At 47.8% G+C, this 27,220-nt stretch overlaps 1 long non-coding RNA gene and 1 pseudogene across 2 annotated transcripts; both read left to right on the top strand.

The window, feature by feature from the left end:
• Nucleotides 1–2,120: 2,120 nt before the first annotated feature.
• On the top strand, nt 2,121–8,090 carry LOC137840662 (uncharacterized). 2 transcript variants are annotated; one of them, XR_011087505.1, is made up of 6 exons: nt 2,121–2,224; nt 2,402–2,572; nt 2,718–2,795; nt 4,323–4,413; nt 7,709–7,738; nt 7,947–8,090. It is a non-coding gene; the product is annotated as an uncharacterized lncRNA (long non-coding RNA). The 2 variants fall into 2 exon arrangements; XR_011087504.1 differs by lacking the exon at nt 2,121–2,224 and having other exon boundaries at nt 2,294–2,572.
• A 142-nt stretch (nt 8,091–8,232) lies between these two features.
• LOC125973649 (janus kinase and microtubule-interacting protein 3-like) overlaps nt 8,233–27,220 on the top strand; it is a 112,095-nt pseudogene continuing 93,107 nt past the window's right edge.

Genomic DNA, 27,220 nt, shown 5'->3' with positions numbered 1-27,220 from the left:
TCCTCCAGCAACGAACTAAGTCATGCGTACTGCAAGTGTGTGATGAGGTGGCTTACGCTATGAAGAGGATTGCTAGTAGCGCCGTTGACCCCACTTCCAGGGTAGTTTAGGCCCGCCCTTTGGGAATCCCTCAGGGCAGCGATCTGCTGCTCGGCAGCCTGAGTCTGCAGCTGAAGGCGGTGGACGTGGCCGGCCCCAGGGCTTTATCCAAAACACTAACCGCTCTGTCTTTCAGCTTGATCTCATCCATCTGGATGTACAAACGGGGAGCGCTCAGGCAGGCGGGCAAACTCATTTGCCAGAATTGTGACAAAAACAAAGAGAGCAACCGGCCAATTTTTATCTTGAATCGACTAGAACACCATTGCTGTGACAAAAGCGAAGCGAGCAACCGGACGTTTTCTTCTTGTGAAATAGAATAGAATAGAATGCCTTAGGTGTCATTGCACTGCAGGTATACAACGAAATTGGGAACATAGCCACGCACCGCGCATCTGATCAGTCCTACCAGTCGGTGGATCTCCCTCTCGCAGTCCCTCTTGGTTCGGCTCAGCTCCTCCCGATGCTGGTGATGAGCCGATCGGAGCTCGGCCGCTCGGGACTGCCAGGCCTGCTGGGCCGCTGCCAGGGCTTCTTCCGCGCTCCTGGTGGAGGCGACACCGCTCGGTCTCCCGACACCGCCGCGTCTCCTCCACTTCCGCCAGCAAAGCGCCCCCGCTCCTCACCTGAGCAGACATTGCGCCACATCGGGCCGTTGAGACCGCAACGGAGCGCCGCGACGCTTACTGGGGACAAGCTACACAATACGGTAGCGGCCGCATCGGAGCCCGACGTGGCGTGCGGATAGTCAGACACGGATTGAGCGGATCACCTTGTCCATGGAGCCGTCCCTCAGGCTGAGGACCAAGGCATTCAGTCGCTGGATCTCTCCATCTTTGATTTTGATCACTCTCATCAGCTCCATTTCATGCTGCCGCAGTAATGTCTCCCTGGTAACGGCTAACTCTTTCTGCTTCTCCTCATGGAGTTTGCTTTTGAGTTCCGTCATGGCGGCGGTGGCACGGTGGTGCTCCGCCCGCAGGTCCTGACTTCTCTCTCTCTCCAGACAGCTGACCTGACATGACTTAGACAAACTTGCAGTGCTAATTATGCAATAGTGCAAGTAGGCAAAACAGTATTCAAGAGTGTGCAGAGGAATGCTAAACCATGTATTAAACTTCTATTTAAAGGGTTTACACAAGTTCAGTAAAGTTGGTAGTGCGAGATAGTGCAAGATAGAGGTCCGTAGTGTCATAAAGTACAGTTCTGTGAATGTGTGATGCAGAGTTCAGTTTAGAGCTCAACAGTTCTAGTGTTCAACAGTCTGATGACAGCAGGGAAAAAGCTGTTGCAGAACCTGGTGGACCTGCAGCGGATTGTGCGAAACCTCTTCCCAGAGGGCAGCAGGGAGAACAGTCCATGGTGGGGGTGTGATGGGTCATTGATGATGTTACGGGGACGGGACATGCAGCGCTGAGATGAAATGTCCTGAATGGAGGGAAGAGGAGCCCCTATGAACCTCTCTGCTGTCCTCACCACTCTCCTCACGTTCTTCCAATCGGAGGCGGTGCAGCCTCCACACCACACAGAGAGTCAGCTTGTCAGAATGCTCTCTATGGTGCTCCTGTAGAACGTCCTCATGATGGGTGGGGGCAGGTGGGCTCTCCTCATCCTCCGCAGGAAGTACAAGCGCTTCTGTGCCCTCTTGACCAGTGCCGTAGTGTTCATAGTCCAGGAATTCAAATCCGCGGGGAGAGTTAACTTGTTTAAAAGGGAGTGGGCAGAAGAATTATTTAATTTATTTAAATCTATTTGGAGTGTGCGCCATTATGTCAATGCATAACAACTGTAAGTCTACTAAACAAAACAGCGGTTGCTATATGACGTCTGCCACGTCGTGGTCACGTGACGCGGACGTGACGTCGACGCCTACTTTACATCCCACCGATCACAGGACCCCTCGGCTGCATAACCGCGCCCCCTTCCCAACCAATCGGATTTGCTATACGCGAAAACGACGCCAATGGGCGGGCTCTTCCGCCAGAATTTAAATCCGTGGGCGTGGCTCGCAACAGGAAGTAGGAAAATGGCGATGTTGACAAAGACACAGCGGATGGTAACATACGACTAACGAGAGAAATATTTTTATTTTCTGCTTGCAACTGGACCGTCCAGAGCGTACACGGTAAGTACAACTCATCGTTTTTAAAAAGAAGTACTTTTGTTGCCCTGAAAAGCGAGTGAGTGTGGCGTTTGGGGGGAACGTCGAATTTCGACGATTCTTTCTGGTCAACGGTTGTAAATGATTGCGTTGATTAAAAAAGAAAACTTGATGTAACTCTACTTTTAACTGCCGTTTCAGATAAGCGGGTGTTACGTTGCAGTCATGTGCCGCGGATATGACGTAATTGGCTGAACTTCCACCAAAATTCAAATCTGTTGGCGCGATGGCCGTGAGCCACTGAGCAACGACGAATATCAACAGAAATATCTTTATTTTCTGCTTGCAACTGGACCGTCTACAGCGTACACGGTAAGTAACACTCATTGTGTTTAAAGAGATTTACGTTTGTAATAGCAACGTGTAGCTGAGGCGCTAGCAGAAGTGTAGCCGCGTTGCGTTGTACGTGTGGATATTGGTCCAGGCGAAATGTTAATGTTTAATTTCATTCCTTTAGGTTCCACGGTGTTTGTTGGCTGCAAGTTTTCCACTGCAAGAAGAGGCTCGTATCATTGACCAGGAGCGAGCTACAACGGTGAGTAGCCATAACATTTATGTTAAACACTTCCTATTTCATGTCTAACAGTACTTGATTTAACAAATAACCATAAATAAATACAGTGTGGGCACTGAAGTTAACATATGTGATTATACTGCCTAATCTGTCACCGAGTATATTGTTGCAAAGTAATATAAGATCCAAAGTTGTAATTCAGAATAGTTTTCAAAAGAAGGCCATTAGAATTATATACAAGTCTGATTACCCTGAACATAACAACAAGCTATTAATTAAATCACAAATTCTTCAATTCAAAGATTTGGTAGATTATCAGAATAATAATGTCTAACAGTAATTGATTTAACACATCACGATAAGTAGATTGAGTGTGGGCACTCTCAAGTTAACATATGTGATTATACTGCCTAATCTGTTACAGAGTATGTTGTTGCCAAGTAATGTAGAATAGATCCAAAGTAGTAATCCAGAATAGTTTTGAAAAGGCCATTAGAATAATAAACAAATCTGATTACCTTGAACATAATAGTTAAGTGTTGAATATGTCCTATGAAGTCAAAATTTGGCACCATCATGTGGTGAAATTTGGAATTGCATCACATCCAATTTTGCCTGGGAACAAACAGATTAAATAAATCTTAGACTTAAATAAGCCACTCCTTCTCAAACAAGTAAACTCTGCCCATTTTGCGCAGTAGATGTTCTGTTAATATCTAGTATTTATACAAAGTCATAATTTAAATTGCTTTTAACCTTCATTCATCGCTTCAACCAACATTACTCGCTCTTATTACCAACTTGTATCGATTTAACTGAGCGTTTAATACTTCCTATCAGGTCTCAAGTCAAGATTTGGCAAAATACAATTTCAGCAAATCCAATTTTGCCAGGCAACAAAAAGAGATTAAATAAACTAAATAAGTCTTCTTCCCATTAAATAAATCAGAAAAGTCTGTCTTGCAACCAGTCCTCTTCAAACAAGTAAAGTCTGCCCGTTTTGTGCCGTAGATTTTGTGTCTATGCCTAGTATTTATACAAAATCATAATTTAAACGACTTCATTCCTTCATTCACTTTGGAAATTTGGAATTGCAGCAAATCGAATTTTGCCAAGGAACAAAAATAGATCAATTAAACTAAATAAGTCTTCTTCCCATTAAATAAATTAAAAAAGTCTGTCTTGTAACCAGTCCTTTTCAAACAAGTAAAGTCTGCCCATTTTGTGCCGTAGATTTTGTGTTTATGCCTAGTATTTATACAAAATCATAATTTAAAGGATTTCATTCCTTCATTCACTTTGGAAATTTGGAATTGCAGCACGTCAAATTTTGCCTGGGAAGAAAAGTAGATTAAATAAATTTAATAAGTCTTACTACTTCCCAATAAATAAATTAAATACGTCTTACTTGTTCCCACTCCTTTTCAAAAAAGTAGTTTAAAACGAGGGCCCTTCACTCAACCTTTAACCTCAACACCGCACGTCACATTGTGTTGTATCTGTGAATGTTGGTTGTGGCCAAATGATAGTTTTCTTTCATTCGTTTAGGTTCCACGGTGTTTGTTGGCTATATGTTTTCCACTGTCAGAAGGATGAAAATACAAAGTACAACGCTTGGACGTGGGCGACGACGTCACCGGTGAGTCCTTCCTTCCTATTTATTTACCTTCTAGGTGCTAGGTGCCGCACTGAACAACATTATGCCGCACTGAACAACATTATGCCGCACTGAACAACACCATGCCGCACTGAACAACATTATGCCGCACTGAACAACATTATGCCGCACTGAACAACATTATGCCGCACTGAACACCATGCCGCACTGAACAACACCATCCCGCACTGAACAACACCATCCCGCACTGAACAACACCATGCCGCACTGAACAACACCATGCCGCACTGAACAACACCATGCCGCACTGAACAACACCATGCCGCACTGAACAACACCATGCCGCACTGAACAACACCATCCCGCACTGAACAACATTATGCCGCACTGAACAACATTATGCCGCACTGAACAACATTATGCCGCACTGAACAACATTATGCCGCACTGAAAAACACCATGCCGCACTGAACAACACCATGCCGCACTGAACAACACCATGCCGCACTGAACAACACCATGCCGCACTGAACAACACCATGCCGCACTGAACAACACCATGCCGCACTGAACAACACCATGCCGCACTGAACAACACCATGCCGCACTGAACAACACCATGCCGCACTGAACAACACCATGCCGCACTGAACAGCACCATGCCGCACTGAACACCACCATGCCGCACTGAACAACACCATGCCGCACTGAACAACACCATGCCGCACTGAACAACACCATGCCCCACTGAACAACATTACGCCGCACTGAACAACATTACGCCGCACTGAACAACACCATGCCACACTTAACACCATGCCGCACTGAACAACACCATGCCGCACTGAACAACACCATTCCGCACTGAACAACACCATGCTGCACTGAACAACACGACGCCGCACTGAACAACACCATGCCACACTGAACAACACCATGCCGCACTGAACAACACCATGCCGCACTGAACAACACCATGCCGCACTGAACAACACCATGCCGCACTGAACAACACCATGCCGCACTGAACAACACCATGCCGCACTGAACAACACCATGCCGCACTGAACAAAACTATGCCGCACTGAACAACATTATGCCGCACTGAACAACACCATGCCGCACTGAACAACACCATGCCGCACTGAACAACACCATCCCGCACTGAACAACACCATCCCGCACTGAACACCATCCCGCACTGAACAACACCATGCCGCACTGAACAACACCATGCCACACTGAACAACACCATGCCGAACAACACCATGCCGCACTGAACAACACCATGCCGCACTGAACAACACCATCCCGCACTGAACAACACCATCCCGCACTGAATAACACCATCCCGCACTGAACAACACCATCCCGCACTGAACAACACCATGCCGCACTGAACAACACCATGCCGCACTGAACAACACCATGCCAAACTGAACAACACCATCCCGCACTGAACAACACCATCCCGCACTGAACAACACCATCCCGCACTGAACAACACCATCCCGCACTGAACAACACCATTCCGCACTGAACAACACCATGCCGCACTGAACAACACCATGCCGCACTGAACTACACCATGCCGCACTGAACTACACCATGCAGCACTGAACAACACCATGCAGCACTGAACAACATTATACCGCACTGAACAACATTATGCCGCACTGAACAACATTATGCCGCACTGAACAACACCATGCCGCACTGAACAACACCATGCCGCACTGAACAACACCATGCCGCACTGAACAACACCATGCCGCACTGAACAACACCATGCCGCACTGAACAACACCATGCCGCACTGAAAAACACCATGCCGCACTGAACAACACCATGCCGCACTGAACAACACCATCCCGCACTGAACAACACCATGCAGCACTGAACAACACCATGCAGCACTGAACAACATTATACCGCACTGAACAACATTATGCCGCACTGAACAACATTATGCCGCACTGAACAACACCATGCCGCACTGAACAACACCATGCCGCACTGAACAACACCATGCCGCACTGAACAACACCATGCCGCACTGAACAACACTACGCCGCACTGAACAACATTATGCCGCACTGAACAACACCATGCCGCACTGAACAACACCATGCCGCACTGAACAACACCATCCCGCACTGAACAACACCATCCCGCACTGAACACCATCCCGCACTGAACACCATCCCGCACTGAACAACACCATGCCGCACTGAACAACACCATGCCGCACTGAACAACACCATGCCGCACTGAACAACACCATGCCGCACTGAACAACACCATCCTGCACTGAACAACACCATGCCGCACTGAACAACATTATGCCCCACTGAACAACAATTTACCGCACTGAACAACATTATGCCGCACTGAACAACACCATCCCGCACTGAACAACACCATGCCGCACTGAACAACACCATGCCGCACTGAACAACACAATGCCGCACTGAACAACACAATGCCGCACTGAACAACACCATGCCGCACTGAACAACACCATGCCGCACTGAACAACACCATGCCGCACTGAACACCATCCCGCACTAAACAACACCATGCCGCACTGAACAACATTATGCCCCACTGAACAACAATTTACCGCACTGAACAACATTATGCCGCACTGAACAACATCATGCCGCACTGAAAAACACCATGCAGCACTGAACAACACCATGCCGCACTGAACAACACCATGCCCCACTGAACAACATTACGCCACACTGAACAATATTATGCCGCACTGAACAACACCATGCCGCACTGAACAACACCATGCCGCACTGAACAACACCATGCCGCACTGAACAACACCATGCCGCACTGAACAACACCATGCCGCACTGAACAACACCATCCCGCACTGAACAACACCATGCCGCACTGAACAACACCATGCCGCACTGAACAAACCCATGCCGCACTTAACAACACCATGCCGCACTGAACAACACCATGCCGCACTGAACAACAACATGCCGCACTGAACAACAACATGCCGCACTGAACAACACGACGCCGCACTGAACAACACTACGCCGCACAGAACAACACGACGCCGCACAGAATAACACAATACCGCACAGAACAACACCATGCCGCACAAACAGTTTTAGATAATATTACGTCGCAGTCATGCGACGCGGACATGACGTCAATAGGCGGAACTCACGGCAAAATTATAATCCGTGGGCGTGGCTTGCAACAGAAAGTAGGAAAGCGGCAATGCTGGCAAACAAGACACAGCGGTTAGTAACACGACGACTAACAAGACAAATATTTTTGTTTTCAGCTTGCAACTTGACCGTCTAGAGCGTACAAGGTAATTACGACTCATTGTTTTGAAAAATATGTTTTTTTGTAGCCCTGAAAAGCGAGGGAGTGTGGCATTTGGGAGGAACGTCGAACTCGGCGTCTGCTTCCAGCCACAGACGCCAAATTTCGACGATTATTTCGACTGGTCAACGTTTGTAAATTATTGCGTTGATTAAAAACTTTATTTAACTCTACTCTTAACTTTGCCGTTTCAGATATGCGGGTATTACACCGCGGAAATGACGTCAATAGGCTGAACTCTCGCCAAAATTCAAATCTGTGGGCGCAATGGCCTTGAGCGAGACAACGGATACAAACACGACGATTATCAACAGAAATATCTTTATTTTCTGCTTGCAAGTGGACCGTCTAGAGCGTACACGGTAAGTACAACTCATTGTGTTTAAAAAGATTTACGTTTGTGTAGTTTGCGTTGCGTTGTATCTGTGAATGTTGGTTGAGGCTAAATGTTAATGTTTAATTTCCTTCCTTTAGGTTCCACGGTGTTTGTTGGCTCTATGTTTTCCACTGCAAGAAGAGGCTCGTATCATTGACCAGCAGGAGCTACAATGGTGAGTACCCCTTTCGTCGTCCATTTATGTTAAACACTTCCTATTTCATGTCTAACAGTACTCGATTTAACAAATAACCATGAATAAATACAGTGTGGGCAGTCAAGTTAACATATGTGATTATCCTACCTAATATGTTTATCACAAATATGTCACTAATCACTAATATGTTTATTTGTTTATCACAACACCTTTGGACCTTCAGCAATCGATTATTTCCCTTCATCTACATAGAGACAGAACGATGGTGTCTTAAACATCTCATTCATTTCACCAAATAACTTCACGCAGGTGGATAACGGCCGTCTCGGTCACGCTATGTTGCGTGATGCAGTTTTGAAGAACCAAATGCATTTATTCAATGAATAAGTCAAGCTAGATCTATGTTTATGATGTTGTACGTTACGGTACCGATTGAAGTTGAGTCCGAAGCCAGTGGAAAACAGCGCTGCGTTTGTGCTCTCCAGGTACAAATGTTGTGATCTCTGACTGACGACCGGGCGAGACTCGAGTAAGAGATGTCCAAACGAGCTCCGGCAGGGCGGGTCAAGGCGGAGCGAACGGACGCCTTTCAGGCCGCCAATGACGAGCTGAGAGCCAAACTGATGGACGTCCAGTTAGAACTTCAGCAGGAGAAGAACAAGGTGAAAACCTCAACAGACAGACACTGCCTTCCTCCCTGCCTGCTTCCCTGCCTGCCTCCCTGCCTGCCTCCCTGCCTGCCTGCCTCCCTGCTTGCCTCCCTCCCTCCCGCCCTCCCTCCCTCCCTCCCTCCCAGTTTCCCCGATGTAGATTTGACATGCGTGTGCCATGACTGTGTCAGCCTACGTCAACAAATGCACCGAGGACGTCAGCACCACTAAGAATATCATCACCCGGGGCAACCAACGACCCTGGATGACTGAGGAGGTGCGTCAAACGCTACGAGCGCGGAACTCTGCCTTCAAGTCTGGCGACAAGGAGACACTGAGGACAGCGAGAGCCAACTTGAACCGTGCCATCAGGGTAGCGAAGCGAGACCACAGTCGAAAAATTCAGGATCGTTTCCACGACGCCAACAACACCAGGAGTATGTGGCAAGGCATACGGGCGATTACAGACTACAACTCACCCTCCACCCCCGGTGGGTGAAGTTGATGCTGACTTTCTAAATGGTCTAAATAACTTCTTTGGGAGGTTCGAGGCACTAAACGGCACTCCAGCAGTTAAAACTGTCCCCCATCAGGAAGAGGAGGTACTCTGCCTTGACTCCGCCGATGTGTTGAAGACCCTGAGGAGAGTCAACCCCCGTAAGGCCCCTGGCCCCGACAACATTCCTGGGCGTGTGTTCAGGGAATGTGCAAGTCAGCTGGCTGGGGTCATCACAGACATTTTTAACACCTCGCTGGGCCAAGCCACAGTGCCAGCGTGCTTTAAGACTGCCTCCATCATTCCGGTGCCGAAGAAACCTCAAATCACCTCATTGAATGATTACCGGCCTGTTGCACTGACTCCGGTCATGATGAAGTGCTTCGAAAGGCTGCTTAAAGATCACATCGTTTCCAGACTCCCCCCATTATTTGACCCGTTCCAGTTTGCCGACCGGCAAAACCGCTCCACTCAGGACGCCATCTCCTCCGTTCTTCACCTGAGCCTGGCTCACCTGGAGGAGAAGAACACCCATGTTCGGATGCTGTTCCTGGACTTCAGCTCAGCGTTAAACACCATCATCCCACAGCATCTAGTAGGAAAATTGGAACACCTGGGCTTCAACACCCCCCTTCGCAACTGGCTGCTAGACTTCCTCACCAACAGACCTCAGTCAGTCCGGGTCGGACAGAACACCTCTGATGTCATCACCCTCAGCACAGGCTCCCCTCAGGGCTGCGTCCTGAGCCCCCTGCTGTTCACCCTGATGACACACGACTGCGTCCCCAGGTTCACCACCAATCACATCGTGAAGTTCGCAGACGACACAACGGTGGTGGGGCTCATCAGAGACAACAACGACCTGGACTACAGAGAGGAGGTGGAGCAGCTGGTGGGCTGGTGCAGAGACAACAGCCTGATCCTGAATGTGGAGAAGATGAAGGAGATCATCGTCGACTTCAGGAAAAAACAGCCTCACCACGCTCCACTGATCATCAACAGCTCAGCTGTGGAGGTGGTCAGCAGCACCAAATTCCTGGGGGTCCACATCACAGAAGACCTCACCTGGACTATGAACACTACGGCACTGATCAAGAGGGCACAGAAGCGCTTGTACTTCCTGCGGAGGATGAGGAGAGCCCACCTGCCCCCACCCATCATGAGGACGTTCTACAGGAGCACCATAGAGAGCATTCTGACAAGCTGACTCTCTGTGTGGTGTGGAGGCTGCACCGCCTCCGATTGGAAGAACGTGAGGAGAGTGGTGAGGACAGCAGAGAGGATCATAGGGGCTCCTCTTCCCTCCATTCAGGACATTTCATCTCAGCGCTGCATGTCCCGTGCCCGTAACATCATCAATGACCCATCACACCCCCACCATGGACTGTTCTCCCTGCTGCCCTCTGGGAAGAGGTTTCGCACAATCCGCTGCAGGTCCACCAGGTTCTGCAACAGCTTTTTCCCTGCTGTCATCAGACTGTTGAACATTAGAACTGTTGAGCTCTAAACTGAACTCTGCATCACACATTCACAGAACTGTACTTTATAACACTACGGACCTCTATCTTGCACTATCTCGCACTACCAACTTTACTGAACTTGTGTAAACCCTTTAAATAGAAGTTTAATACATGGTTTAGCATTCCTCTGCACACTCTTGAATACTGTTTTGCCTACTTGCACTATTGCATAATTAGCACTGCTGCACTTTATACTTATTTGTAATATATATATACAGTATATGTATATATATATTTTCATAGGATATGTTACTTCTATTCAACTGCACTATCACTACTTTGTTGTAAGCCGTGTGCAACGAAATTTCGTTTTGTATGCACCATGTGCAGACAAGATGACAATAAAGTTTGTCTAAGTCTAAGTCATGTCAGGTCAGCTGTCTGGAGAGAGAGAGAAGTCAGGACCTGCGGGCGGAGCACCACCGTGCCACCGCCGCCATGACGGAACTCAAAAGCAAACTCCATGAGGAGAAGCAGAAAGAGTTAGCCGTTACCAGGGAGACATTACTGCGGCAGCATGAAATGGAGCTGATGAGAGTGATCAAAATCAAAGATGGAGAGATCCAGCGAGTGAATGCCTTGGTCCTCAGCCTGAGGGACGGCTCCATGGACAAGGTGATCCGCTCAATCCGTGTCTGACTATCCGCACGCCACGTCGGGCTCCGATGCGGCCGCTACCGTATTGTGTAGCTTGTCCCCAGTAAGCGTCGCGGCGCTCCGTTGCGGTCTCAACGGCCCGATGTGGCGCAATGTCTGCTCAGGTGAGGAGCGGGGGCGCTTTGCTGGCGGAAGTGGAGGAGACGCGGCGGTGTCGGGAGACCGAGCGGTGTCGCCTCCACCAGGAGCGCGGAAGAAGCCCTGGCAGCGGCCCAGCAGGCCTGGCAGTCCCGAGCGGCCGAGCTCCGATCGGCTCATCACCAGCATCGGGAGGAGCTGAGCCGAACCAAGAGAGACTGCGAGAGGGAGATCCGCCGACTGGTAGGACTGATCAGATGCGCGGTGCGTGGCTATGTTCCCAATTTCGTTGTATACCTGCAGTGCAATGACACCTAAGGCATTCTATTCTATTCTATTTCACAAGAAGAAAACGTCCGGTTGCTCGCTTCGCTTTTGTCACAGCAATGGTGTTCTAGTCGATTCAAGATAAAAATTGGCCGGTTGCTCTCTTTGTTTTTGTCACAATTCTGGCAAATGAGTTTGCCCGCCTGCCTGAACGCTCCCCGTTTGTACATCCGGATGGATGAGATCAAGCTGAAAGACAGAGCGGTTAGTGTTTTGGATAAATCCCTGGGGCCGGCCACGTCCACCGCCTTCAGCTGCAGACTCAGGCTGCCGAGCAGCAGATCGCTGCCCTGAGGGATTCCCAAAGGGCGGGCCTAAACTACCCTGGAAGTGGGGTCAACGGCGCTACTAGCAATCCTCTTCATAGCGTAAGCCACCTCATCACACACTTGCAGTACGCATGACTTAGTTCGTTGCTGGAGGAAGGTAGCACAAAAACAGTTTTGAACTTTGAACGAGTGGTTGTGTGTGTGTGTTGCGGGGCGTTTTCAGTCTCAGGAGGATCGGGACACGCGAAGGTTTCATCTGAAAATCGCTGAGCTCAGCGCAGTCATCAGGAAACTGGAGGATCGAAACGCCCTGCTTTCTGAAGAGCGCAATGAACTGGTAATTTATTGACGGCACGCTTGAAGGTTTGCGCTACGTTTGATGCGCGCCATCCAGCGAGGCACCCATTGCGCTTGCTTATTAGTTGAGCGGCGCGGCGAGTCGGTTGCCTGGTTGATGTCTTTTATTGGGAGCCAAAGCCACGATTCCGTTCAAACCGATGCAAAAGGAATGGATACGTTCTGGCCCGCGTGTTGTGCGTCTTTCGCATCCCGCACTTCATGCTTGCAGCTTAAGCGACTGAGAGAAACAGAAAGCCAGTTTCTGCCACTCCTGTACAAAAACAAACGCCTGAGCAGGAAGAATGAAGAACTCTCGCTGGTGCTGTGTCGCCTTGAAAACAAAGTGCGCTTTGTCACCCAGGAGAACGAGGAGATGGCAAGCTTGGTAAGTCGACGCGGACAACGGCGGCGTGCCAACAGAGTCCACTGAATTTGTGTTCCACAGAGAAGGCCTAGTTCGCTCAATGACCTGGAGCGCGGTTGCGGCCAGCAGGACGGTGAAATGGAGTTCCTTCAAGTTGTGGAGCAGCGGCACATCATCGACGACTTGTCCAAGGTCTTCAGGCAGGCGACTCGATGCACGTACGGCAGCGCCGCGCTCGCTCGCTGTCGCCAGGAAACCTTTTCCGTCCAAAGCTTGGCCGGCGGCCGCCATCCAAAAAATTGGCCCCTTAAATTCCGACCTTTCAAGCAGGAGCATTGTGCGCACGCGTTTGAACACGCTTTAGACTTGTTTTGCCGTTTTCAGCAGCTCAAAGCTCCCGTTTTGTCAGCGCCTTTGCCACTCGCTGTGCGCTGAAAACGACGGACTCGCCCGGCTGCTCAGCCCGTCAACCATGAGCCGCGAGCGCGACGTCATTGTCCGTAGGCAGCTAGTGGCAAAATGCACCCTGTTAGAGTTGCGCTCGCTCCAACTTATTTTGCAAGAACCACACGGGAGACAAGTAAGTTCTTTTGGACACCTGCAGGTGGAGAGTCCATCCGTTGTACGAATGAAGTCTGACTCTCGGCTCCTGCACGAGCATTTTTATTAAGAGAAACAGGGTGGGTGTAAGAGTGGATTGAATAGAGAAAGCCCTTGACCTCTAGTCAAAACATAGCAAGGGATGTTTTACGACTTTGTGTAGGAAGGGATAAGCGATAGGGATAAATAAGGGATAAATAATATTATTTATTACAGGTTTCTGCAAGCGTATTGGCGCCAAACATTCCTCTTCACCCTGGAATCGGACTCGTCTTTGCGTCGCGGGTGCTTTGTCGCCGGTCTGACTGATTCTGGTACTAGTGCTGTGTTGCATTGGTGTGTGCATGAGGAGGCGGAGCTTCGCTACCACCAGCTGACGCAAGAATATCAAGCGCTGCAACGAGCCTACGCTCTGCTAGCCCAGACCAGCGGAGGGGACTACGACGCCGAGAAGGAGATCAAGGTGGCGCCCCTTCCCGCAACCCCCGGCCGGGTCGCAGCCTCCCCGTTCTCACCCAGCCTCGGGTGTTCTCTGGTCTGAAAGGAGGAGGAGGAGCCTCCCTCCTCCTCCTTTCAGACCAGAGAAAAGCTGATGGTAGTGTCAAACGCACCTCTTTCAATAAGGTGCCCCCGGCTTCCCGGTAACGGGTTTGTCTTAGCCGAGTAACTCAATTCGAGGCAAGACTTCGAAGTGACCGCATCGTATTGATGGCTCCCCGTTAATGTTTGAAGTTCTTATTATGTTACGGATATTTTTAGATGTCTTTGTTAAGACCTCAGGGAGTCGTTTGTATAGCGCACCCTAGCACTAGTTTTGCCGAAGTAAATGTTGATATGGGTCCGTTCTACTTGGTCGCTCAAGCAGCGAGCCGACCAACTTGTTTATTCGAAAGAGAATCGAATTAATAAAAGTGTGACAATAATAGCATTTAAGGAGAAAATTAATGCACTTTACGTTATTAATTCTAACTTCTTATATGTAGATCTAGCACTTAACTGTCGGAGTGCTTCACCCCACTTGATTGCTTTAAAAAGAATAACAACTTTCTTAAAACGAATAAAAATGTCTTACTCTATTTAGATTTGCCCAGTAATTAATTTGGAAGGCAAGTCTATTTTTCGATCGTGTCCTGTTTAACTTTTGACGCGGCCCGACAAAATTAAGAACTGGGCCGCGCCCGACGGACAATCGAAATACTTTTATCCTTCACCAACTCAAATGATCTATTTTAACCATCGTCGTTATTTTATTTAGAGGAAGTAAATTTTCAAACGAATTCACTTTTGACGAAATTCACTCTTCCCTTAAATATCTACGAAAGTTATTTAATTCTCTAACATGTTCGGAGTTACTTTTTACGCGGCCCGTCAAAAGGGGAAACGGGCCTGCGCCCTTCAAATAATTAAATTACTTTCAGTTCTACACCAAACCAATAATCCGATTCAAACACTTCCGTTAATTTATTCAGACGAAGCAAACTTTCAAACGGATTGAAATTCACTCGTGTCTCAAATAACTACGAAAGTTATTCAATTCTCTAAAATTGTCTGATGTTACTTTTATTTATTACGGTCCTATGTTATACCATAATAACCCCCCGCACATTAATCAAATTGTCAAATCAACCCCGAACCATCGATTGTACATTCAGTACAAATCAGCGCACAACAAAGTAGATGAATATACACAACACATTTATTGAAGAAACATGAAATAGAATTACAAATCTTAATCACTCCAGAAACCGAACAATTTCACCCACTGATACCCGTGTTAATAAAATCATTCAATCTGATTTAAACACTTCCTTTAATTTATTCAGTCGAAACAACTTTCGAACGGATCGAAATTCACTCGTGGCTCAGATAACTACGGAAGTTATTTAAGTCTCTAACTTGTTCGGAGTTCCTTTTTACGCGGCCCGTCTAAAAAGGGAAGCGGGCCTGAGCCTTCGGTTGCATATTCAGTACAAATCCGCGCACAACGAAGTAAGTAATATACAAAACACATTTATTGTAGTAACATGGAATAGAATTACAAATCTCAATTACTCCAGAAACTGAACAATTTCACTCACTGATACCCGTGTTAATAAAATCATTCAATCCCAGAACAATTCGATTGCAAAACACAGTTCATAAAAAAGGGAAGAGGTAAATACCAGCTGCGTGCTATTTTTGGTGGAAGCAAAATCGAGTGATCAGTTCGATCTTGCTTCTAAAATCCAAATTAGAGAAACAGGCTGGCCACGAGGAAGCCGGCGGCCCGATGACTATTCCCCCCTCTCGCTAAAATACATAAAAACGGTCATCCTCACCGATTTCTCCTATAAAGTTGTCCAGTCCAATTTTTGGGAGTAAATCCAAGTTAATTTCAGTCCAGCGATCCTGCGTCTCACACAAAGATCTTTGGGACTTTGGAAAAAAAATCTTGAAACTCCTCCGGGCCTCTTCACGTATGAGCGCTCTTTTGGGGGAAAAAGCCCTGAAGCTGCTCCTGCAGGACCTTTTATAGACCTCTCCGTCCCCCCCTCCCCTTTCTTTTCTCCTGTACTTTCCCTATAGGGTAAGACTGCCCAGTTTTCCCACGCCTATAGAAGGGACTGGCCAGCTTTCTCACGCCTATAGAGGGAACTGGCCAGTTTTCCCACGCCCATAGAGGGAACTGGCCAGTTTCCCCACGCTTGGTTATCTGTGGCCTTCAGCAGCTGTTTCCGCCCTGACCACGCAGTACTTTCCACCAAATGCACAGCTAGTGGTAAAACCTTTCACTTCCCCTTTTCTTCTCTTTCTGTTACATGAAAATAACTTTTTAAAGTTACGCTTTAATTAACTCTGAAATAAAAATCCAAACCCTTGACCTACTTTTCTAAACAATTTATGTCACGCCACTATTCTCATAGTGACGGGTTTCTTGATCGAATTGACAAATAATATTGCTTAAAGCGGTTACAGAATACATTTTTAGCCAAGCAAAGAAATAAAAAAATAAGAATCACATTTGTGCTTCTCCAAACAATTTATGTCACGCCCCTATTCTCATAGTGACGGGTCTCTTGATCGAATTGACAAATAATATTGCTTAAAGCGGTTACAGAATAAATTTTTAGCCAAGCAAGGAAATAAAAAAAAAATAAAAATCACATTTGTGCTTCCATGCGTGACTCACACTCTGACACCGTGTTCCTTTTTTATATCTATTTTAACCGGTTCAGCTTATTCTGGCCCCTCTTTTGGGCTCACGTTTTGGTCTGGCGCCATCTTTTGGACAAATTTGGAATTTCAGCTCTGCCAATTTATTCCTGTGAACAATCCATATTCTACCATTTGCACCATCTCTACCCCCATGTTACATGACACCCCCTCTTTGGATTGAAAACAGGTATAAATTATCCCTGATCCCCAAGAGCGACACAGCCATGTCGTCGTCTTCGTCTGAGATATTCACAACCTCAGCGGTCGTTGAAGTAGGGCAGGCCGCTGCCATGTCTCCCTGTCGGGCGATCTCTGCGAGGGCGTTGATCAGGCGCGACAACCGACCAGCAGCGTTGTCGTCGTCAGCGTGGTTCTCCACGGCGAGGGCTCTCAGCTCCGGTGGTGTTGAACCCCCTGTGGCCACACTCTTGACATCTGCATCCTCATTTTCAGCCTCGCTCCTGCGTCCTCCGTCTCGAGCCTCATCGTCGTCCTCAGACTCAGAAGGAGCTGCATCCACATCCAGCGGGCTTATCAGCCGTACGGGGCTGATGGGTGAGTCGAGGGGAGGATCGTCATTGTAGCCAGGCCCTCCATACGCACGGCTGCCGTCTGGATCCCGACGCCCCATGCAACCCTCGCATGGCTCTCTGCACCGGACGTAAGACCCATCCAGGGTCCAATGTCCAACACACCGTCCTCCTCCCCGACGCGCAGGCCGGACAAGCCCCACAGGGGCCTCGCTGGGCATCTCCATAGGTCGGTGTAATCCATATCCTGCGTTTGGGTGCGTGTAAAAGTCAGCCGAGAGAAAGCGATGAGGAGCGCTCACTCCCGTCCCGAACACACGTGCACGAGCTAATTTGTCCAGCCCGTACATCCATGGTTGGTCCGATCTCCCATTGTGAAAAGAACACCATTCGTGTCAAAATGGTAATTCGACACTGGTGGCACACCATGGCATCCAATACTTTGACTGGAAGCTTGTCCTCATTTCTCTGGGCAAATTCCAGCTCTCTTACTTCGGTGGTCAGTACAGATGGCATCATGAAGCCTACTCCCGACCACATAGTAGGCAACAGGTTGGGTGTCAAACAAATGACACAAGCTTCGTCGACCCATGTCCAGTGAAAATGTTCTGGTCCACTGGGTGTGCAACCCCGCTTGGCCAATCTCACCAGATTTAGGGCCCTTCCGGTCTGGATCCCATTTAGTGTTCTTCTTACGATGACCGCACCTTTGTGTGCGGCCATGCGCACGAAGGCCGGGATTGTTCCGTGGTCCGTTGCCATATGTTATTTGAATTACTTCTTGGCTTGATTCGGGTCAGCCGATAACGGCTTCAGCTGTTCAACTCCTTGGATACCTTTCTTCTTTAGTCGTACTGTGTTTCTATCCAAAACTTCACTAACGATGTCCGAGCAGTCGTACTTGGCCTTCACTGCCGTGTTGCTGTTCAGGTCCCTCGACTTGATCCACACCTTCTGTCCAACGCTGAACCGACACTTCTCCTTATTCTGGGACGAGCCGTCTTGGGTTCTGCCCACTTCTTGTGACACAAAGAGTCGTTGGTTCAGCTCTTCGGACGGGGAGGGCCGGCTGCTTCTGCTCCTCCCGTTCAGGTCCGCAACCAAATCAAGCAGTTTAGTACTCCACTCTTTTCCGTTAGCATTTTTTCCCAACCAGGTTTTGACCAGACCAATAGTTCTTTCTGCCACCCCATTTGCTTGTGGTGTATAAGGAGGCGAATAGACTCTGACTATTCCCCACCTACGACACCATTCGTCCACCTGGGCGTTTTTGAAATGTGTTCCATTGTCTGTTCTCAACTCTTTTGGGATTCCTAGCCACATGCACCCATCTTCCAGTGTCTTGATCACACTGTTTGCATTGGCTTTTCTCACTGCTTTCAGCCCGACGTGTCCTGACATCGAGTCTACCAGCACAACCAGGTATTTCTCACCCTTTGCGCCACTTATTCCCATGGGGCCAGCCACGTCCATACAAACCGAGCCCCACGGCACAGTACTCCTAATCGTCAATCCATCCGTGCATCGTCCTCTTCGCCCTGCGTTGTATTTGTTGCACGGATTACAATCCCGCAGGACCGCACGAATCGTCCGGTCAGGGACCCAGAGTTCCAGCATCTCTAACTTTTTTCGCGTAGGCAGTGGACCCGCGTGGCCTAGTGCTTCATGCACTGCCGACACGACTTGCCTCACGCTCTCATCTGGGACCACTTTTCCGCGTGGGGTCTTGTCCCATTTTTCTGCTCCTACAACTATTATTCTTCTTTCCTGGACGTATCGATCAACTTCGTTATTACCTCTCCAATGAGCTCCTTCCTTCACATGAGATTTCTGGTGAACCACATCCAGACTCAAATTTAGCCGTAACTCGGCTATCTTTTTCCACACTTCATAGTGGGCCACTAGTTTTCCTTTCGCGCCCTCAAAGCCATTCTCTTCCCAAATGGCTAGGTCGAATTTGAGAGCTTGCGCGCAATAATGACTGTCAGTTATAAGTCTTACGCGTCCAGCGTGACTTTTTTCCGCTTCTAACAGTCCTTCCAGCACTGCCGTGGCCTCTCCTGCTTGCGCGCTGCCGGGTGTCTTTCCTTTGCGGCGGCAACGCTCCACTCCATTTTGCTTCAGAATAAAACCCCAGTGGGCATTCTGCTCTCCTTCCTTTTTTGACCCATCGGTGTATAGAGTCCATTCGTAGGGCTTCTCTTCATCCATACTCTTTTTGAGTATCGGCTTCTTTGTGGAGGTTGTAGTTGGTCCAATTTCCAAGTCGGGGTCCAGTAGGATGTCTTCCCATCTGCCCCATCGAATGTTGGTCGCTTTAGTGCTCTCGATTGTAGTCTTTCTTAGAAAACGATGCACGTTACTTCCCGTCTGGACTTTGATACCTTGTCCTTGGGCCAGGTCTTTTAAATTACTCCAGTACCTTGCCAACACTGCAAGTTCTTTCTCCTCCTGGGGGAATTTTTTCTCGACGCTGGACAGGGTGTAGGTCCACAAGGCCACCAAACCGGCACCTTCGTTGCTGACCGACACCATTGCATCATTTTCTTCGCACTGCACCTTTGCGACCAGTCTTACTGTCAAACTTTGTGGCTCAAGCCGCACGGCTTCTCGGACGGCCTGTTTCAAATTATTCAAGTTCTGATTGTCACTGTCTGACCACTGCCACTTGGTTGGTTTTTGGCCCTCCGGAGTTTTCTTCAAGCGGCCGTACAGTGGCCTTGCATGCTTCTGATAGTGAGGAACATGATCCCGCACATAATTGCACAGTCCAAGTATTCGCTGCAACTCTGTTTCTGATCTCGGGGGCGAGATCTGTTCGATTTTCTGTCGAAATCCTTCTGAGATTCCTAAGTTCTCAGTCACTTGGAATCCCAAGTAATCCACTTAGAATCGGGCTAGAGATTCAGCTTGAGACCGGCAGCGGAGACTCGTTCCACCACTTTCTGCAGCAAGTCCAAATGTTCCTCCTCTTCGTCATTTGAAACAAACACATCATCGATGTACACCGTAACATCCAAACCACTCAGAACTTGTAAAACCGCTGATTGAAACACATTTGGGGAGTTTTTGTATCATTGTGGCAATCTTTGCCACACGTATGATTTCCCTTTGTGCGTGAATGCTGTTTTTCCTTGTGATGTTTTGGCCAGTCGTAGTGAAAAGAACCCGTTTGCTAAATCAATGCATGATTTGTATTTCTTCACTCTTAGAGTCTTTAGGGATGCCTGGGGATTCATGAGGCTCGCTCGATTAGCCACCGTCCGGCGGTTAAGAGCTTTAAAGTTTATAACTGGCCTCCATCCTCCCCCAGACGCCTCTGGTTTTTTCACTGCCTGAATTGGGCTGTTGGTCACTGGATTTGATTCTTCCCGAATGATGCCAAGCTGTAGAAGTTCCTTCACGATTGTTTCCATTTCAGCCACTGCCTCGGGATTCAAGGGATATTGTCTCACCGGTGGATGCACTCCTCCTTCAATTGTGTGGATGTATTTTGATCCAAGGTCACCACAGTCGTTCTTGAAATGCGCCACAGTTGCCTTCTCCAATATAGCGGTCAGTTTCTGCTTCCCATCTGGAGACAGGTCGCTGTTTTGGACCAATTGGATCCGGACGGAATCCACATCCACAGGTTTGTACCATTCATTCAGTGGCATGGTTTTAGTTGGACCCACTCGGACTGTTTTTGCTTTGATGTTTTCCAATCTTGCTTTTACTGGCTGACGCTGATGTGCTGGTTTTGTCAGATCTTCGGCGTCTCTCAATGTCAGTAAATTGCGGGGCCCTTTCACCCAAACGATTCTTTTCCAGACTCCAATCGGCATGCTGGTCACTGATCCATCTGCCATCATAACAGTTAGGTGTCCTATCACTTTCAAGGCTTTGCGGGTCATCGACACCTCGGCTCCGGTATCTACTAAATACGGAGCTCCATCAATATCAGTGTAGAGATTGTCTCCCTCTCTGTACACGCCCGACAGGGTGACCCGCGCCTCCTTTTTACTTATTTTCTGGGCCCAGCAGGGGCCGCAGCCTTGCGAGCCTCTGCCAGGGCCTTTCTTTCTTCTGGTGACATTTTGTCATACACATCTTTTGCCACATAACCAGTTGAATTCACTTTGCCATAAAGTGGTTTGGGATTATCTTGGGTGTTTTGTCTCTTATTTTCATTAGATTTTTGCCCCTTCTCATAAGTTGGTCGTGGTGGTGGTTTCCGACCTGCTTGTGTATCTTCTGTGCGAGTGCGAGTGCTGCCCGATGGATTCGGCTTTTGTCTCTCCATGTAGTGTTTTGTTACTCTGTCCCATTTCTTTATGGATTCTTCGATTCGTGCCAGAGTTGCCTCCGCACCCAGCTTCACAAAAGTGGTGTCCTTGTCCTCGGTAACTGCTCTCAATACTCGCACGTATCTGTTCGGGCTTATCACTTGCTTCAACTTATGCCACACATTCAGCAAGGTGAGACCCTGCTTTAATGCTTCTTTAGCTCTGGTTATATGTGCATCTTCGTCATCTTCTTCATCATCCACCCACCTCTGGTAGGCATCCTGGGCTGTCTCATCCCTTCCAATGGGCTCGGCTGTAATATATTGCAGCCACAACTTCTTTGACAACTATCCGCCCGGACTGTCTTTGATTACCAGCCAGGTCGCCAATAAATATTCTTTGATGCTTTCCTTTTGGTACTTTACGCGTACCATTCCTTTTAGAGTTTTAAAGGCTCGTGTCTCTCTTTCCAGGTCATTTCCGGGCATCCCTGTATTTTCCAGATAAGTCGCTCCCAGTTGCGTGGTGCTCGGCTGAGCTTGTTCGGTGAAGTTTCCAATTATGTTGGTTTGTGTGGACATTGCGGGATTAACAGTGTGTGTGTCCAAATCTTCACACGCTCTCAGTTCTGCTTGAGCGGCATCATACACACCCTGCTTCATCCTCCGCAACAATACGTCATACATTACGGTCACAAAGCCTTCCCTAAATTTTTTTGTCAAATCTGTGTAACTTACCAGGGTGTGGTAGGCTGGTGTGTTTAACACATTCATTGCCTCCCTGTAAGTTAGTTTCACCGGGATATCTATATTTCTTTCTATTTTTTCCCACCAGGCTGGCGGGAAAGGGTATTCTTTCTGTCTGACTTCTGGGATGTAAGTTTTCCTTCCATCCTTGGTTTCCACCCATCCTAATTGAACTTCCCTTGCCAGCCTTTCCGAAGCCCGGAAGATGCTTAGCACTGGCTGTTGCTTCTTGGCTCCTTTCCGGGTTGCTCCTAGCACAACTCTCGGTGGGGGGTCATTAAGATCAGGAGGGACCACTGCCGACATCACCGAAGCCTGATTTTCCTCTTCGGAAACCACGTCATCACTTGAGGTGGCCGCCTCCCTGTCTTCTCCCTCTTCATCATTATCACCCTCTTCCTCGTTGGATGTATGAGCATGTTCAGTGGCCCCAACTTCGGTGTTCCTTGATTCTATTTGTTGACGTGGGCCCTGAACTGTGGAGGGTCTAATTTTGGGAGTAGACGTCAGGCGTGCTCGGTAAGAGGTACCAGCCACTTCTCGGTTTGATTTTAAAACCACTCTCCTCTCCCTTTCAATTCTTCTCCCTCTTTCCTGAGGTGGTTTCCCTGGAGCCGGGACCTCGGTTGGTGCCGGATCCGGCCCCCCTGGTTTGGTTATCTCTGGGTTGATTTCGTTGGCCACGGTCTCGTCCTCATCCCCTGTTGTTGGGGATGGTGTCCTTGACCGTACGGTCCTCACTTGCAATACTGGAGTAGAACTTGAGGCTGCCACTTTTTCCTCTTCTGTTCGAATTGCTTTGACCGATGGATGGGGCAGGACTGTCAACTTCTGTTGTGTTTGCTGTTCCATATTCTGCTCTTTCCGAGCCACCAGTAGCGCTTGGTCATATGTGGCTTCCAGAGCTACTAATTCCCTCTCTCTTCTTTGAGAGGCTGATATTGCCAACACAAACTCCAGCCCTTCCACTGCTGTGATCGGGGTGGCTATCTGCAGCTTATAAGCCCCTGCAATTGCTGTTTCTGCAATTTTCCATGACATCCGTCCAGATCTGACGCCATTCACTTCCGTAACTATTCTTCTGGCTCCTCTTTCGATGGCAGCATCCAACGCTTTCTCCAGAATTCTTGTCATCATCTTCAGATAGTCCTGCTGGTCCAGGTCTGCCCTCCACTTTTGCACGACGGCATGTATTATCATGTGGTATTTTGATCTTCCCCCACTTGTGAAGATGAAAGTAAGATCCTCCGGGTCATGCTCCATTTGTCGTCTTGCATCCTGTAGGTCCTCAATATATTTTTCACCGGCCATCAATCTCAGTCGTGAATCAAAGGTCTGGTTCCATGCACGGAATTTGTCGTTGGTGAAAACAATGAGGGCGTCTCCTGTCAGTGACCAAATATCTCCGACAAACTGGCACATCCACACTCCATTACCCACAATCACTTTCTTGGTTGATTCTTCCGGCAAAGACGGTAGGGGGTCTTTTCTAAAGAGGAGATTAAGCTTCGGTGCAAGGGCGCCTCCGCGCCTGGTGTCCTTGGCCTCCCACACCTCCTCTGTGTCCTTGCTAGTGCCCAGTCCTTCTTCTCCGTTAGGCACTTCCTCTTCTTCTTCACTGGAGAATACCGGTTGATCAGTCTTTTTCTCCAAAATACTTCTCATCTTCGCCAGGTGCTGCAGGCACTCGTAATAGCGAGGCACTGCCTTCACTTCTCCAGGTAATGGGGTTGCAAGCTCGCTCTCGATGCCAGCTTCGTTGGTCAGCATTTTCACTATTGAGTCCAAATCTGTACTTGTGCTTATTAATTTTCTCATATTACATTCCTCCACCATTTTTGCCCCCCATTCACACCCTTCAGGTGCTTCTCTTCGAGTGTAGCCCCTTTCAGGGTGGGCTGACACTATTATTGATAGTCCATCTTCTCCTGGTTGCTCGGCAAAAAATCTTCCATCCCTTTCGATGGCTTCTTTCATCCGCGTCGAGAGGCATCCCGCCTCTATCGACGAGTTTGATCCCACTATGTACTCAGTCCATTTCTGAGGCCACTTCTCTAAGCCTCCTCCATACAATATTACACATGCTGGTTCTTCATGTCGTCTTGGAGAGTCTGGATTAGACCCCTCCTTTCCGGTTCCTTTCATAGGATTTCCAGGTTCGGGATCCGATCTCCTTCCACCGCTAGCCATCTTTTCAATGAATAGCAGTTTCTCTAGTTGTAGGGTCGAGCTGTCTCCTTTCGAAGCCTTTCCGTGTGCACTCGGAACAGGGTCGATTCAGCTCTTAGTTACTCAGCGGCACCCTTTGCGTCGCCTCTACTCAGAACACCAATATGAGAACTTTTGCCTCGCTTATTGATGCTCTCAACGGCGGGATGCACTTCTTTTTCTTTTTCTTTTTTCCCCACCAGGTTTTCTACTGACAGGAAATTCTAACAAGGGTACATTCAATTGCAAATTCTAATTCAAACGTTATTGTAGCGAACAGGAAATGACGACTAATCATCAGCCCGAAGCCACTCAGCCTTTCAATTCTTGGGAACCTGTAAGTCACAGAAGGTCTCCAACAGTTAAGAATCATGTACCATACAAGCCTTAGAAGAATTATCTTGGCTGTTTTTCTTCTGCCTGGAGAGTAAGTACAGTTACTACTCCTGGTCAGCCTTTATTGTAGTCTTCAACAGCAGGAAAAAAAAAAAAAAAGAGAAAAGGGCAGAAAGAAGAAAAATCCTTTTGTGAGTTCAGCGGTCAAAAATCTGTAATCCTCTGATGCGTCCGGGAACAAAAATCTTTGTAATCCACACAGGTGTCCGGGAACAAGAGAATTTGTAATCCACACAGGTGTCCGGGAACAAAAAATTTGTAATCCACACAGGTGTCCGGGAACAAAAAATTTGTAATCCACATAGGTGTCCGGGAACAAAAAATTTGTAATCCACACAGGTGTCCGGGAACAAGAGAATTTGTAATCCACACAGGTGTCCGGGAAAAAAAATTGTAATCCACACAGGTGTCCGGGAACAAAAAATTTGTAATCCACACAGGTGTCCGGGAACAAAAAAAAAAAAAAAAATTGTAATCCACACAGGTGTCCGGGAACAAAAAAATTGTAATCCACACAAGTGTCCGGGAACAAAAAATTTGTAATCCACACAGGTGTTCGGGAACAAAAAATTTGTAATCCACACAGGTGTCCGGGAACAAAAAATGTGTAATCCACACAGGTGTCCGGTGTTAGGGTTTTCCAGGTTATCTTTATCGTAGGATTATGTTGGAATGTAGACTATAATGATTAACCAATCTTGTCTTGCTCTCACAACGTAGTAAAGTAAAGTGGTTGCTTCCTCTGCTTGAGTGACCAGCTGCAGAGGAAGCAATCAAAGTTGTTCTGTTTCCCACAACATCGTAAAACACCCCCTGCTCTGATCTTACCAGAGGCCGGGGGTTCACCAAACCTGTCCACTCTCACCCCCACTCTATTCCTCCTAATAAATATGCCCTTGCAGGAAGGAGACTTTTCAGACTTCATTCGATAATCGCTGTTCAGACAGCGACGAATGGACTCTCCACCTGCAGGTGTCTAAAAGAACTTGCTTGTCTCCTGTTTGGTTCTTGCAAAATAAATTGGAGTGAGCAAATCTCTAACATCCGGGAACAAAAAAATTGTAATCCACACAGGTGTCCGGGAACAAGAGAATTTGTAATCCACACAGGTGTCCGGGAAAAAAATTTGTAATCCACACAGGTGTCCGGGAACAAAAAATTTGTAATCCACACAGGTGTCCGGGAACAACAAAAAAAAAAAAAAATTTGTAATCCACACAGGTGTCCGGGAACAAAAAATTTGTAATCCACACAAGTGTCCGGGAACAAAAAATTTGTAATCCACACAGGTGTCCGGGAACAAGAGAATTTGTAATCCACACAGGTGTCCAGGAAAAAAAATTGTAATCCACACAGGTGTCCGGGAACAAAAAATTTGTAATCCACACAGGTGTCCGGGAACAAAAAAATTGTAATCCACACAGGTGTTCGGGAACAAAAAATTTGTAATCCACACAGGTGTCCGGGAACAACAACAAAAAAAAATTGTAATCCACACAATCCAGGAACAACGAAATCTTGCAAGGGAGAAATGAAGGTTTATTATAAAGTTAAATTGAGAAAGAAAAAGGAAAAGGAAGAGGGGAGACAAGTCTTCTCTTTTTATCTTTCAAAATAAAAAGGCCTCTCTTCAGTCGGTCTCCTAATTGGTTGCCTTCTCTTTGGCCTTGGTTTTGGCATGAAATCTAAAACATTTGCAGGCTCCTCGTCGACTGGTTCATCTTCTTTATTTATACCCAATATCCGTGCCCATGTACCGGCCCCTCTTTCTTTTGCAAGTTCTGCCGCATACTCTGCGTATACTACAAACATTACTTTCAGCACCCCATACAAGTACAAGCTGTGAAGGATCTCCTCCTTACTCATGCTTAAAGTAATGTGCTGAGGGGTGACGGTCACCGTTTACCATGACACAATACAGTTCTAATCCTCCCGTGCTATCAAGGTTCTTTTCTAGGAAACTCTATTCCTTAAAGAGACTGTACTTATGTCACTCAAGGCCGTTCTGACATTTATTTGTATCAGTGAGCGGAATTAAAACAGTTTCTGGGAAGAAAAAACTGAAAAACTCCACACAGGTTCGTTTTGGAGCTGTGAGCAAAACAAAAAAATAAATGTTCTTCTATTGTCTTATTTTTATTTTTTTTCTAAACTTTTAATCACAACCCCCCTCCTACTCGTTGGGCGCCAAAATGTCAAACGCACCTCTCGGATTAAGGTGCCCCCGGCTTCCCGGTAACGGGTTTGTTTTAGCCGGGTTCGGAGAGTCGTCCGTAATCTAACCACCCGAGTTAA

This window comes from Syngnathus scovelli, chromosome 10 (assembly GCF_024217435.2).
Source record: "Syngnathus scovelli strain Florida chromosome 10, RoL_Ssco_1.2, whole genome shotgun sequence".
NCBI lineage: Eukaryota > Metazoa > Chordata > Actinopteri > Syngnathiformes > Syngnathidae > Syngnathus > Syngnathus scovelli.
The sequence above is the reverse complement of the archived record's forward strand: the minus strand, read 5'-3'. Positions and strand labels throughout refer to the sequence as shown.